The sequence below is a fragment of the Ursus arctos genome, unplaced genomic scaffold (assembly GCF_023065955.2).
Source record: "Ursus arctos isolate Adak ecotype North America unplaced genomic scaffold, UrsArc2.0 scaffold_29, whole genome shotgun sequence".
In the NCBI taxonomy this organism is placed as follows: domain Eukaryota; kingdom Metazoa; phylum Chordata; class Mammalia; order Carnivora; family Ursidae; genus Ursus; species Ursus arctos.
In genome coordinates, this window is record NW_026622974.1 from 12436871 (window position 1) to 12449180 (window position 12310).

Below are 12310 nucleotides of genomic sequence, written 5' to 3' on the forward strand. Positions count from 1 at the left end.
TGACAGCAAGGATGATGAGCAGGTTTCCAAACACAGTGATCAGATACATAGAGAGGAAAAGCCCAAATATGAGGGGCTACACTTCTGGTTCCTCTGAAAATTCCAGAAGCTGTAACTCTGAAATTCTTGTATAGTTTCCTGGGTCCAACAGTGGAGGTGACTTTCCCATAAGGAATGTAGAAATAGTACCAAGAAATTCCTATTCCTATTCCTATTCCTATTCCCACCACCAAATTCTTTAATCTCCTCATACGTGCTTCCTCACTCCAGGTGGGCTAGATGCTTACTAAGATCCATTGACATTGTGATCTTTCATAATTAAACCAAGTTATCAGAATCCATCCTGCTCCAGGTCAGAGAAAAACCAGTCCACAATCACAAACTCAGCAAGATAACATTTTGGAGATGCCCTTGGCAGAGCATGGACAGAAAGTGGGAAGACGAGCACAAGACCTTCACCCACTGGGGGGACAAGGTATGCACACCCATCCCCTTGGGTGCTCACACAGCTCTCCCCCAACACATCCTCATTATCTGACCATGCACAGATATTAACCCAACCCCCAGCCAAAGACCACTGAAAAAATGACACTTGAGACCATTCATTCATTCACCTAGCAAATATTTTGAGCCTATATGCTATCCACAGGCACATGATAGGTGCTAGGGATAGAATGTTAACAAGACTGAAAAAATACCTGCCCTCAGGGAGCTTAAATTCTGGCAGAAGAGACATTTAAGAAAGCACTGCACAGATAATTATTTAATTTAGTACAAAGTAGGAAGAAGAAACACCAGATATAAAGAAGGCTTAGAACAGGATCACCTACCTTGTCTAGGTGATATTTCTGACATGTTTGGCAAGCCAATGCAGCTTAGTGGTGAAGAAATAAGACTCTGGGTGCAAACTGCTGGGTTCGACGCCCAATCATGCAGCCAACCAGTGGTGTGATTCCTAATCACATTGTTCAGCCCCTCTATTCTTTACTTCTCACACCTGAAAAATAGGGGTGATCTTAATAATACTATCTACCCACGAGAGTGGTTGAAAGGAGTTAGTGGGTAAATATAGGACACTAGTGGGTCTATTAGAACATCCTTGGCAAATAGTAAGCACTATATGCCAAGGGTTTGCTAACATTAGAGATTCCAATAGACTTTGGAGATCCCTAAGATATCCATTTGCAGCCGAGCCCATTTTAGAGACTTTATTCACAGCCAGTAGCGGAAGATTTTCTTTGGGGCCTGAGCCAGTCTCCCAAGTACAAATTACAAATGTTAGCCTGCCTCCAAACAGCACCAAGTGTCAGCATAGAAACAATTTCTTTCATAAATTTCTGGACCCAGAAAAGCAGCTGATAATGCACAGAAGAGCAAAAATCAGGGCTAATAAATATGAGAAAAATTTTCCAATTATACCAGTCTTCAAGGAAATGTAAATCATAACAGCTAAATGCATTTCTTTCTGTATCTGTTAGCAAGATATGTATAGTTATTAATGTCTGCTTTTTTTCTTTTAGTGTGGATTGCTTATGATAACAGTGCTGGTAAGGATTCAATTCAATTCATTCATTTCATTCAATAAATTAAATAATATGTACACTCCTTGCTAGTAGTAATAGAAATTGGAACCCGGATCTTCAGAAAGTAACTTGACAATATGTAACATGATTTCCAAAAATGTTCATGCCCTATCAATTTCACTTTTAGAGTCCCAAGATAATAATCTAAAGCAGAGAGAAAAATTTCTATTCAGAGATGTACATCCTGTTATTATAGCAGAATACTAGAAATAGTCTAATTACCCAATAATATGGAAATGTTAAACAAATGATGGTATATCCACAAAGAAATTTTAGGCGCCCATTCAAAATAATCACAAAGACTTTTTAATCATATGGGAAAATATATTCATATAATTTTAAATTTTTTAAAATGTCAGGTATAAAATTATATATCCAGGTTAATTTCAGACACATATGATGATAGACATAGAGAGATGTGAATGCTGTGATGCTTTTAGGAGCTGATGGGATAATTGGTGAATTTTTTGTTCACATGAGTATTTTTCTGCCGGTTCTGTTTTTCAAAATGCGCATAGAGGTGTTATTTGCTTTAATGATCTTGCGAGCTGGTAACAATAGATATGGGCATGTGACTGGAGAGTTTCAGGATTGTAATCGGACCCGAATTTGAAAGAGTAGCTATGGGTCAATGAGCGCCTAATTCAAGCCCACAACCCGAGGATTTAGGAATACAGAAGACAGGTATCTGAGCACACCACGGAGTAGGATAATTTAACCTTTACCCTTTCAATATTGTCTCTGCACCCTTCCCTCATCCTTCCCTTACTCCAAGACTTCCTCTCCTGGCTTCCTAGGTACCCTCGGAATATCAGGAAAGATTCTTTGAAAGTAGTGTCCACCACCATGTGTTTAACATCACTTGTTTTAATAAAAAGAGTTTCAGAGAATGGGCAAAGCTGGTAGGCAAAGAAATTTACCTTCAACAGTGGCATTCCAAGCTCTACCATGACTGCCTGGTGACAGAAACGTGACGACCAGACTATGTTTTGAAGATGTGCCTTCAATCTCCCTCCATGCAAATGCAGCCCCGGGCTCTTGTGTCTGGAGCTTTACACATTCTGATTCCTTTCCCTGTGGACAACAAGAAGTTTCACTCGCCCACATGGATTTTCAATCTCAATTCTGATCCTTAAGACTCACCCAAACGTGGAGTGAATCTCACGAAAGAAAACCCACCTGTATTGGTTTCCCTCGATCCCCATCCCACTTCAGGATCCTTCTTATAGCACCACACCCAAGATCCGTGTAACTAACCAAGCATGTCTGCAACAACGTTTTCACTCATCAGCTACATGAGAGTAATGAAGATGGATGTGGCTTTCCAAGAGGGTCCCCGCATCTCAGATTCTTTTTATTATGCAAGCGTGTATTCTGATGATGGTGAATGTCATGGGTAAACCCAGCCTCTGGGGCCTGGCAGTCCTTGGCTCAGTTGCCTCAAGAACATACAAGAGTACCCCCGGCCTCCTAATGTGTTACAGGCGAGAAAGGGGACTGTTTTTTCGGAGGTTGTGCTAAAATGCTGGTACTCTGAGAAAACTTACATCAAAGGCATCTGAAGAATAAAGCTCACAATTACATCCATTTCTCTAAAAGATTCTTAAAATTTTGGACAAAGTAGTGTGCTTTCTGACCATTTTTCCTTTCCGTTTGCATTCATTGATATTAAATAAATAAATATTTTATTTTCTATTAGAGATGGATCATAAAATCATTATTGTTCTAACAAGGAAGACTTAATTTCGGTTAAATTCCACTCCTTTTTGTATTTCCAGCATTTATCTTTGATGTGTTTTCCAAGCTGTCTTTTTAATTGCTATTTTGTTGGAAACATAAATTCAGAATCATTAGATTCTTATTATTCAATGTATCTTTCCCATTACATGCTGTTTTTCTTATATTCACAAGATTCTAAACCATCTGCTAAATTTTCATCAATGTATCTTTTTATTTCACGTAGGGATTGAATTTTTAACTTTGATCGGAAAATCTTTTTGTAGGGAAATTACAATCCTTTCACCTCTCTCATTCTGTCAGTTTGTCATTATTGAGCTGTGAGCTCTTTCATTTGCATAGTTTCTGTAAGTAAACCTGAAACTTTATTTTCTTAGAAAATAGGTCATAAATCATCTTAACTGATCCAGCTATCTCACTAACCTTCAAAGTTAGTGACTGCTATTGTAATCCAGTGGTTTAAATTATAGTTTTAACGTATCTTGTTAACTTAGCAACATTTGATCTTCTTGCTAGGGGATATAAACCATTCTTTTTCCCTTAATAATTTTAACAATGCCTCTTAACAAAGAAACTTTATACACTTCTCCTTGCCCTTATTTAGACTCGATTGCCTGAAACCTGTTAGCCATTCTCCTCTTATACCTTATAGTTCTAACACAGGGTCTAATTTACCAAAGAATTTCACTTAGTTCATTTGAATTCATTTATTTCTGAACTATCTCTTTTCAAAAAAGAAAAAAAAAAGGCCTTACTCTTTTAAGATATTTAGTAGATGGGGAACTTAGAATACATTGTTTCAGGTATATTGTTTTAAGTATACTTTTTTTAAAGATTTTATTTATTTATTTGACAGAGAGGGAGAGCATAAGCAGGGGGAGGGGTGCAGGACTCTATCCCAGGACCCTGGGATCATGACCTGAGCCTAAGGCAGATGCTTAACAGACTGAGCGACCCAGGTGCCCCAGTATCCAGTATTTTTAAGTGCCTATAATGAGGTTATCACATTACCATCTGTTAGCACTTAATCAATTAAAGATGAAGAACCATGGGTTAGGAAGCTTTCATACTTCATATCAAGTAGCGTAGACAGTAGAAGAACCAGGATTTAACCCATGTATCTGACTCCAACAAGCCTGTAAGAACTTCAGGTATTACTGGGGAAAATAAACCACACACAAATAAATGTCAAATCATTTGTTTTAACAAGTAATACACACAATACGTGTCCTCCAGTGGACTCTGTGGTGAGGGTTGATTTTGTAAAAGCTCTCCAATCTATTTTATGGTGAAGAAGCACTGCTCTAGGAAGAGAGAGCAAGAGATATGTCAGAGGCTCAGTAAGGAGTTATAGCCTCATGGATTTGAATACAATGGAAGGACAGTTAGGCTATGGGTGGTATCTGGGGGTGGGAGAGCTGTAAGTGCAGGAAATGCATGGAGGGGCGCTGCAGGAAGAGGGCTCTCCTTCTAACTGCACCATGTGTTTCCCATTGCCCAGCTATGATAGCACCTCTCATCCACCCCACTAAACCCTATCGTCTTCCTAAGTTTCGTGTCCTTCAACACAATTTAGATTCACATCTTCAAAACATCTTTATCAAACACTAGAAGGAGAAATTACAATAAACACAATGAATGCAAAGAAAAAATATTGAACATAGAAGATAATAGGAAACTTAGGTAAACTCGAGTCACAAATCTCTTAATCAACAAAATGTTCTACATGCGTAGAGGTCACTGTTCTTCTTTCCACCTACAAGGATACTCCCCTCTGAAACCATTCTGGGTGGCCCTGTGAAAAAGGATCTCAACGCCTTCCAGAATTCAGTTCTTAATCTTTCAAGCATGTTCCTTGGGGCCCCTGCTTTCTCCAACCAGAATTTCCATCTTATCTCCAAAATCAGTGCTCTGAAACAGCCAAACTGTGGTTCCCTAATCTCCGACTTCTGTAACTGAGAAAAGACCTTTTCCAGTCTGAGCCTAAATCTTGGGCACTCTGACACTCAGGAGGTCCTAGGATCATTTTGTACAGCTTTCTCCTGGTCGGTGCTAATGACTGGTTCATCCTTTAGTGACACTTGCTTTCTGCACCTTGAGTTTCTCCACAGTATCCAAGAAAGACTTCATCACCATGGTGTGGTACAAGGCGACAAGGTGACAAGTTTCATCTTGGCAGCACTCAGTCCCAACTTCATCCTACCTTCCTTTGGCCTGTCAAACCCCTAACCAAAGCTTCTTCTTGCTGAATGTCCTATTTCTCTTAATGAAGGTGATGGGTCCTCCCACCTGAAAACACATGCACATACACATGGATCTTTACTTGTAAGTTTGTAAGTTCACAGGTCTCTTGAATCCCATCCATAGACTTCCTAGAAATCCATGGACCCTAAATTAAGACTCCCCATCTCAGAGCCTCCCACCTTTCCCAGGTCCTAGTCTGAGAAAGACACACAGTTCTCATGACTGTCATCCCCATGTCATCCATTTCCCTCACAACTCTTCTCTCCCATAATGAATTACTAGCAAATTTTAAACATGTATAACTGCACCATTTTTAAACCATGTAGCCATATGATAGTCAAAAAGTAAGAAGTTGTCTAATTTCTTCAGAAATGATTTACAGGAGCAAAGACTTGCTGAAAGAATGGGAGCTCTATGTTTGTAAGACATAAAACTATCGGGAAAGCAGCACTGGGAATTATAAAGGACAGAGCAGGATGAGGGCATTCTCTCATGTGGAGGATCTTGACGTATGACAGAGAAGACCAGACTTCATCTATCTTATAATAACTTTACATAGGAAAATCTTTGATTAGAGCAATGGTTGAAGGAAGATGGATGTGGTTTTGGTAAGCAAGATGGGCTGTAAGGATGAGGGTCCAGAAATAGGGAAGTCCACAGTAGGAGGCCAAGACTATTGGAACAGCATGGGGGGATGGGGGCTCAAACAAGTGTGAGAAGAACTTCTTCCACTACATGGCAGAAGGACACCAGGGAAAAAAGAACCCAGTAACAAATTGCAGTTGGTGATAGGACTCAGAAGAGAGGTAGCAGGGGAAGAGAAAAAGGCAATGAAAAGTCAGAGACGATGAAAAGTTGTGGACCTCATTAACTTGGAAGATACTCCTTAAAGATAAAACAAAACAAATTAACTGAATTTACAAATGTGGGGAGTTTGGTTAGAAATTAGGATAAATTTCAAAGGCAGTTATAACATCTCTCTCTATATCTCTGAATGTGTTTAGATAAAGCATAGATAATTGGGCAAGTTTTAAAGAACACCTATTGACTGGATAAGCTCTCTGGATTGTTTCCATTTTCCATTCTATAAGTCTGAGTCTAAGGCCATGTTTACATGCTGTCAATCTCTTCAGATGCAAAGTGAAAAAATTAGCCCATCCGAATACAGTAGTAGTAAATAAAGTTATATTTGGCAACACGTAGGCGAAACATTCTGATAATCTTTTCTTCCTTCAGGTATCTTGTTATTTTATGGACACATCCTACATGAAGCAATTTCCTTAGAATGACAACTTGTGGCAGGCAGAATTTATCTTCTTTCTATGTATTTTGCAGTGCATAAAAGTTTGATCTCCTATAAGAACTCATTGGGGCTGATGATGAATATGATTAAAATGGTTAAAAATAATAATACATAATATTTATGGCTCTGTGCAAAAAAACATTACGTGCAGTATCTCTCCCAATCTTTACAATGACTTTATGATGTAAGTATTATTATTACTGCCATTTTAAAGACGAAGAATGTGGAGTTTAAAGAATATTAAGTAACTTGACTAAGGTCACAGATGTGTCTAACTCAAAGCTTTCCTATGTATTTGTGAACTCTGAGTGTGTCTCAACCACTGCTCTTTCTAAAACTAATTCTTGCTGCCTTTTATGCAATAATTGCTCAATAAATGTTTAATAGAGGATAAATGGGATGGATGGATGGATGGATGGATGGATGGATGGATGGATGGAGACTTTTGATGAATTGTGACAACCAGTTGGGCAACATATTTCTGCTGAGATCCCGGCTCCCAAAAACAACAGCATTTCTAGAGCATTCCTATGTATACACCACAAGCAACTTGCCGAAGTATCTCTTCTGGCAACAAGCACAAAGGCAGATAAGTGAGTTTTTCACCTCGGTCAAATGGTCTGTCAACCACTTCCTTGACAGCTGTTTACTCATCACATGTAGCAGCTGCTCTGTTGAGCCCACATACGATCCTGGTTCCCTCTGCCTCACTTTCAGGTATTAAGCTCACCACATTTGGTCTCCATGTTTTATGCAGCAGATCTTATCAGAAAAAAGTTTAAAAACCACATAGGTTTAGCAAGATCTACACAGACTTACATAAAACATAATTACTTTTAAAAGTGCTAGATAATAGGTCTGCACCTAGCCTTTTCAGGCAGGGAGATGATCTTGAGAAGATAATAAACAGACATGTATTAAACATCTACCATATATGTTTTGTACAATGCTAAGAACTGCAACTTAATAAGTTTAAGTCTCATGAAAATAGACCAAAAACATTTTATATGTAAAATATAGATATATATGTGGATATACACATATATACATATAAATTATATAATATATTCATACATATATATAGTATATTCATGTATATTTAAAATGTAATGCCATCAACTTTATAGCAGCATTATCTACAATAGCCAAATTATGGAAACAGCCCAGTGTCTATCGACTGATGAATGAATAAAGAGGATGTGGCTTATATATAATGGAATATTATTCAACCATTAAAAAAGAATGAAATTTTGCCATTTGCAATGAGGTTGATGGAGCTAGAAGGTATCATGCTAAGCGAAATAAGTCAGTCAGAGAAAGACAAATACCATAAGATCTCACTCATATGTGGAATTTAAGAAACAAAACAAATGAGCAAAGAGGAAGAAAAGAGAGAGAGGGGCAAACCCAGAAACAGACTCTCAACTCTAGAGAACAAATTGATGGCTACCAGAGGGGAGGTGGGTGGGGGGAATGGGTCTAACAGGTGAGGGGGATTAAGGAGTGCACTTGTCGTGATGAGCGCCGGCTGTCCTACAGAGGTGTTGAATCACTATATCATACACCTGAAATTCATATTACACTGTATGTTCATTAGAATTCAAATAAAAATTTGAAAAAAAAGAAAAGAAAATGTTATACCATCAGCAAAATAAAAACAATCATTATCATTCAGGTTGAGCAGGAATAATAAAGCTGAAAGAACTAGGGGCATCCTGGCCAAAATTTGATGGTACGGATGAAATTACTTTGTCACCTACACATGTTTTTCCTTTATCCTAGGAGGAAATTTACTTAGTGTACACACACCATTTAGAATGTCTTCCTGACCCTCAGCCCTTTTCTTTGAGAACAGAGCAAACTGAACCACAAGGCTAGACCCCCAGCGGTGCTGGTTGTACGACGTGATCCCGCACAAGGATAGCTGACTGGACACTGACTCAAATTAAGCCAGTCAGACTCTCCTGAGACTCTGGCTTAGATGGGAGAAATGCCTATTAGTGGGCCTGAGAATGTGTGAACTTGGATAGCCAGCAGTGTAGACAAAAGGTATCCACAGAGAGAGTAATGACATAGTTTAGGGAAGAGGGTGACTAAAAGACTGAGGAAGCAATTGCTTGACTCCTGTTTTTTAGTTCTTGTGCCCGCGAGTACTCTCCTAAATGCCTGCTGTAATTCCTGCCCTTGATTTCCTCAAGCCATCTTTATATCCTTACAATTATTTCACATTTTTGCTTAAGCTAACTCGACTGAGTTTCTATTATAAAGAAAGAAATTATATAATCTGCAAATTTTCTTAATAAAATATAGACAATAATGCAAAAACCCTATATATCCGATAATAATAATAATAACATGTATCTGAGCAAATAAGTAACTAATAAGATATTTATCATTGTATCAATAGTGAAAAATTTGAAATGAATTTAAAGTGCATTAATAACAGACTAAATACATGAATAATGGTATATAAATACAATTGAACTTTGACCAACGTTTTTAATAATATGTACATCAGACATTTTTCAAAATTCATTGTTCTTCATCTACGATCATCTTACACTTGGCATCAGGTTCATGAGGCTTAACTCCATACTGGTCTAATGTTTTAAACCTTGACTCCTGCAAAGTTTATCTTCATAGCTGCAATGTATAATGACTGTAATATTCCAGTTCTTCAGATCAAACAGAAAAACAATCTGATTCATAGTCAACATATAATATGTGGTTCCCATGCTTAAGTTCTACTTCTTCCAATGACCCCATTTTTAGGGAAAACGAAAAGTAAGATACTGATCTTCTAGTCCAAAATTAAGCCAGAAAATTAAGCACTGATCCTCTTACCTCCACCCTTGGTAAAAGACAGAAATATAGACACCTCTCTCTGCTCCTCCCTTAGTTATTTTTATGGAAATCTACACATTGGGGGGGTCATAAAATAAATGTATGTTAGAGATATCTTAATCTAGACATAGTCACAGCACTAGACAGAGAAGGATTGTCATAAAACAGAGATAACAGACAAGGATAAATGGAAGAGGTGATACCTGCAAATAGATGAACAAAAGATAATTTGATAATGTTTAAAACTTCAAAATTTTTAAACTTCAAAAATAACAGAAAGTCACTTTTAGAAAGTAGGGAAGTCTGTTGCAGAATAAGTTTTTGTAATGTTTCATTATCAACAACAAGTGTTGGTGAGGATGTGGGGAAAAAGGACCCTTGTACACTGTTGGTGGGAATGCAAACTGGTGCAGCCATTCTGGAAAACAGTATGGGGGTTCCTCAAAAAGTTAAAAATAGAATTACCATATGATCCAGTAATTCTATTACTGGGTATTTACCCAAAGAATATGGAAACACTCATTTGAAGGGATACATGTGCCTTATGTTTATTGCAGCCTTATTTACAATAGCCAAGATATGGAAATGATCAAGTGTCCGATGACAGATGAATGGAGAAAGAAGATGTGGTATATACATATATACATATGCAATGGAATATTATTCAGCCATCAAAAAGAATGAAATCTTGCCGTTTAAAACAACATGGATGGACCTAGAGAGTATAATGCTAAGTGAAATAAGTCAGAGAGAGACAAATACTATATGATTTCACTTATATGAGGAATTCAAGAAACAAAACAAATGAACAAAGGAAAATAAAAAGAGACAAACAAAAAAAACAGACTCTCAATTATAGAAAACTGGTGGTTACCAGAGGAGAGGTGGGTGGGGAATGAGTGAAATAAGTGAAGGGGATTAAGAATCCACTTATCCCAAAGAGCACTGAGTAATGTATAGAATTGGTGAATCACTATATTGTACACCTGAAACTAATATAACAGTGTATGTTAATTATACCGGAATTAAAATTTTTAAAAAACAAAATTGCAAAAAAAAAAAAAAATGTTCCACTATCAGTGTTTTCAGTTTTTCATAGTGAAGAGACCACAGACTTGAGAATCAGCCCTATCTGTGACCCATCTCAGGCCCACCACCTGCAGACTAGGTGACATTGAACTAGTAACTGAAACCCACCAAACCTTAGTTCTCTTTTCTGTAGATTTGGATAATAATATCCTATAGGATTATTGTAGAAATTAAATAAAATAAGTGAGTAGATAAATACAAAAAAAAATCTTGCTCCATGATGTTACAAAATGTATATCATTGACATTTGTTTGACACCTATCATGTTAGGCCACTGTTTTTCATACTCGTAGGCCTTTCTGTTGTCAATATTTTGTTAATGTCTTTAATGGCTATTGCCTTTGTAATAACATTACCTAGGATTTTTAAGAAGCTTTACAGATATCTGTCAATTTATCCTCAACATTATTTTTATTATTATATTTGATTGTCATCCATCTGTGAATAGATTACCATACATTATATTCATGTTCTTGTGGACCAGATAGTATAGTCTCCTTAATAAAGCTGTTAACATCAATACAATTTTTATTTATTCTTACCAAGCAAAAACTGGTAAGGAAGTATTTTGACCCAAAAAATGCACTCCTTTCTCCAGCAGGGGAAAGTACAAGTCAGAAAATTGCAACTCAGTGATGCCTGAACGAATAAATCCTTTCATGTAATAATTTATCTGCCATAACCATTAGAATAGTGAATGTGTCCCATTATCATTATACTTTTCGTACTACTCTAACTACAGAGCGACCTTTGTTCTCCGAACCTATCCTGTTGGGCCTTGTCACTAGGTTGTTTTTCTTTTTTAACTCTTGAGTTGGAGTTGCTTCCTTCTGAGTCAAGCCATTATCAAAAAAAAATTGTAACTTGCCGGCATTATGAATTCACAAAGGTCACCCTACTTTTGCAACCAAGCATGTGTAACCCTATGGGTCTTTCTCTTTCTTTGCTTTTACGTCCTGATAACATTGCATGTCAGCCAAATTCAGTGACTTTGGAAGTGTAGAACTCCACAGGAATTCCACTGAGCACCAGGTATTAGGTTGTCACTGCTATGGGGGGATGATATAGAGAAGTCAAAGACATAAGACAAACTTAGGAGCTGCTACAATATTTAACAATCAACCATTGGTTAAAGGGTCTGCTGTTCACTCATTTCTCAGGATGTTAGGTTGCCAATCTGTTTCAAACACACACAAACAAAAAGAAGGTTACGAGGACGAAATGTTTAGAATACATTGTGAGGTGAGAAAACAGGTTACAAAACAGTATTACAATATGACCCAATTTCACTAAATATTTATAGTTTTTTAAATATATTTTTAAAAACTAAAACAATACACCTTAAACAGTCACAATTTTGTAAAATTACAGGAGCAGTACACTCCAAAAGCTTATTTCTAAGAATTAGAATTATGGATTAATTTTACTTTCTTCTTTTTCCTTTTCTTCCTTCCTCCACCCTGTTCTATTTTGTATAACAAATGAACATATATCACTTTCATGGTCTGAA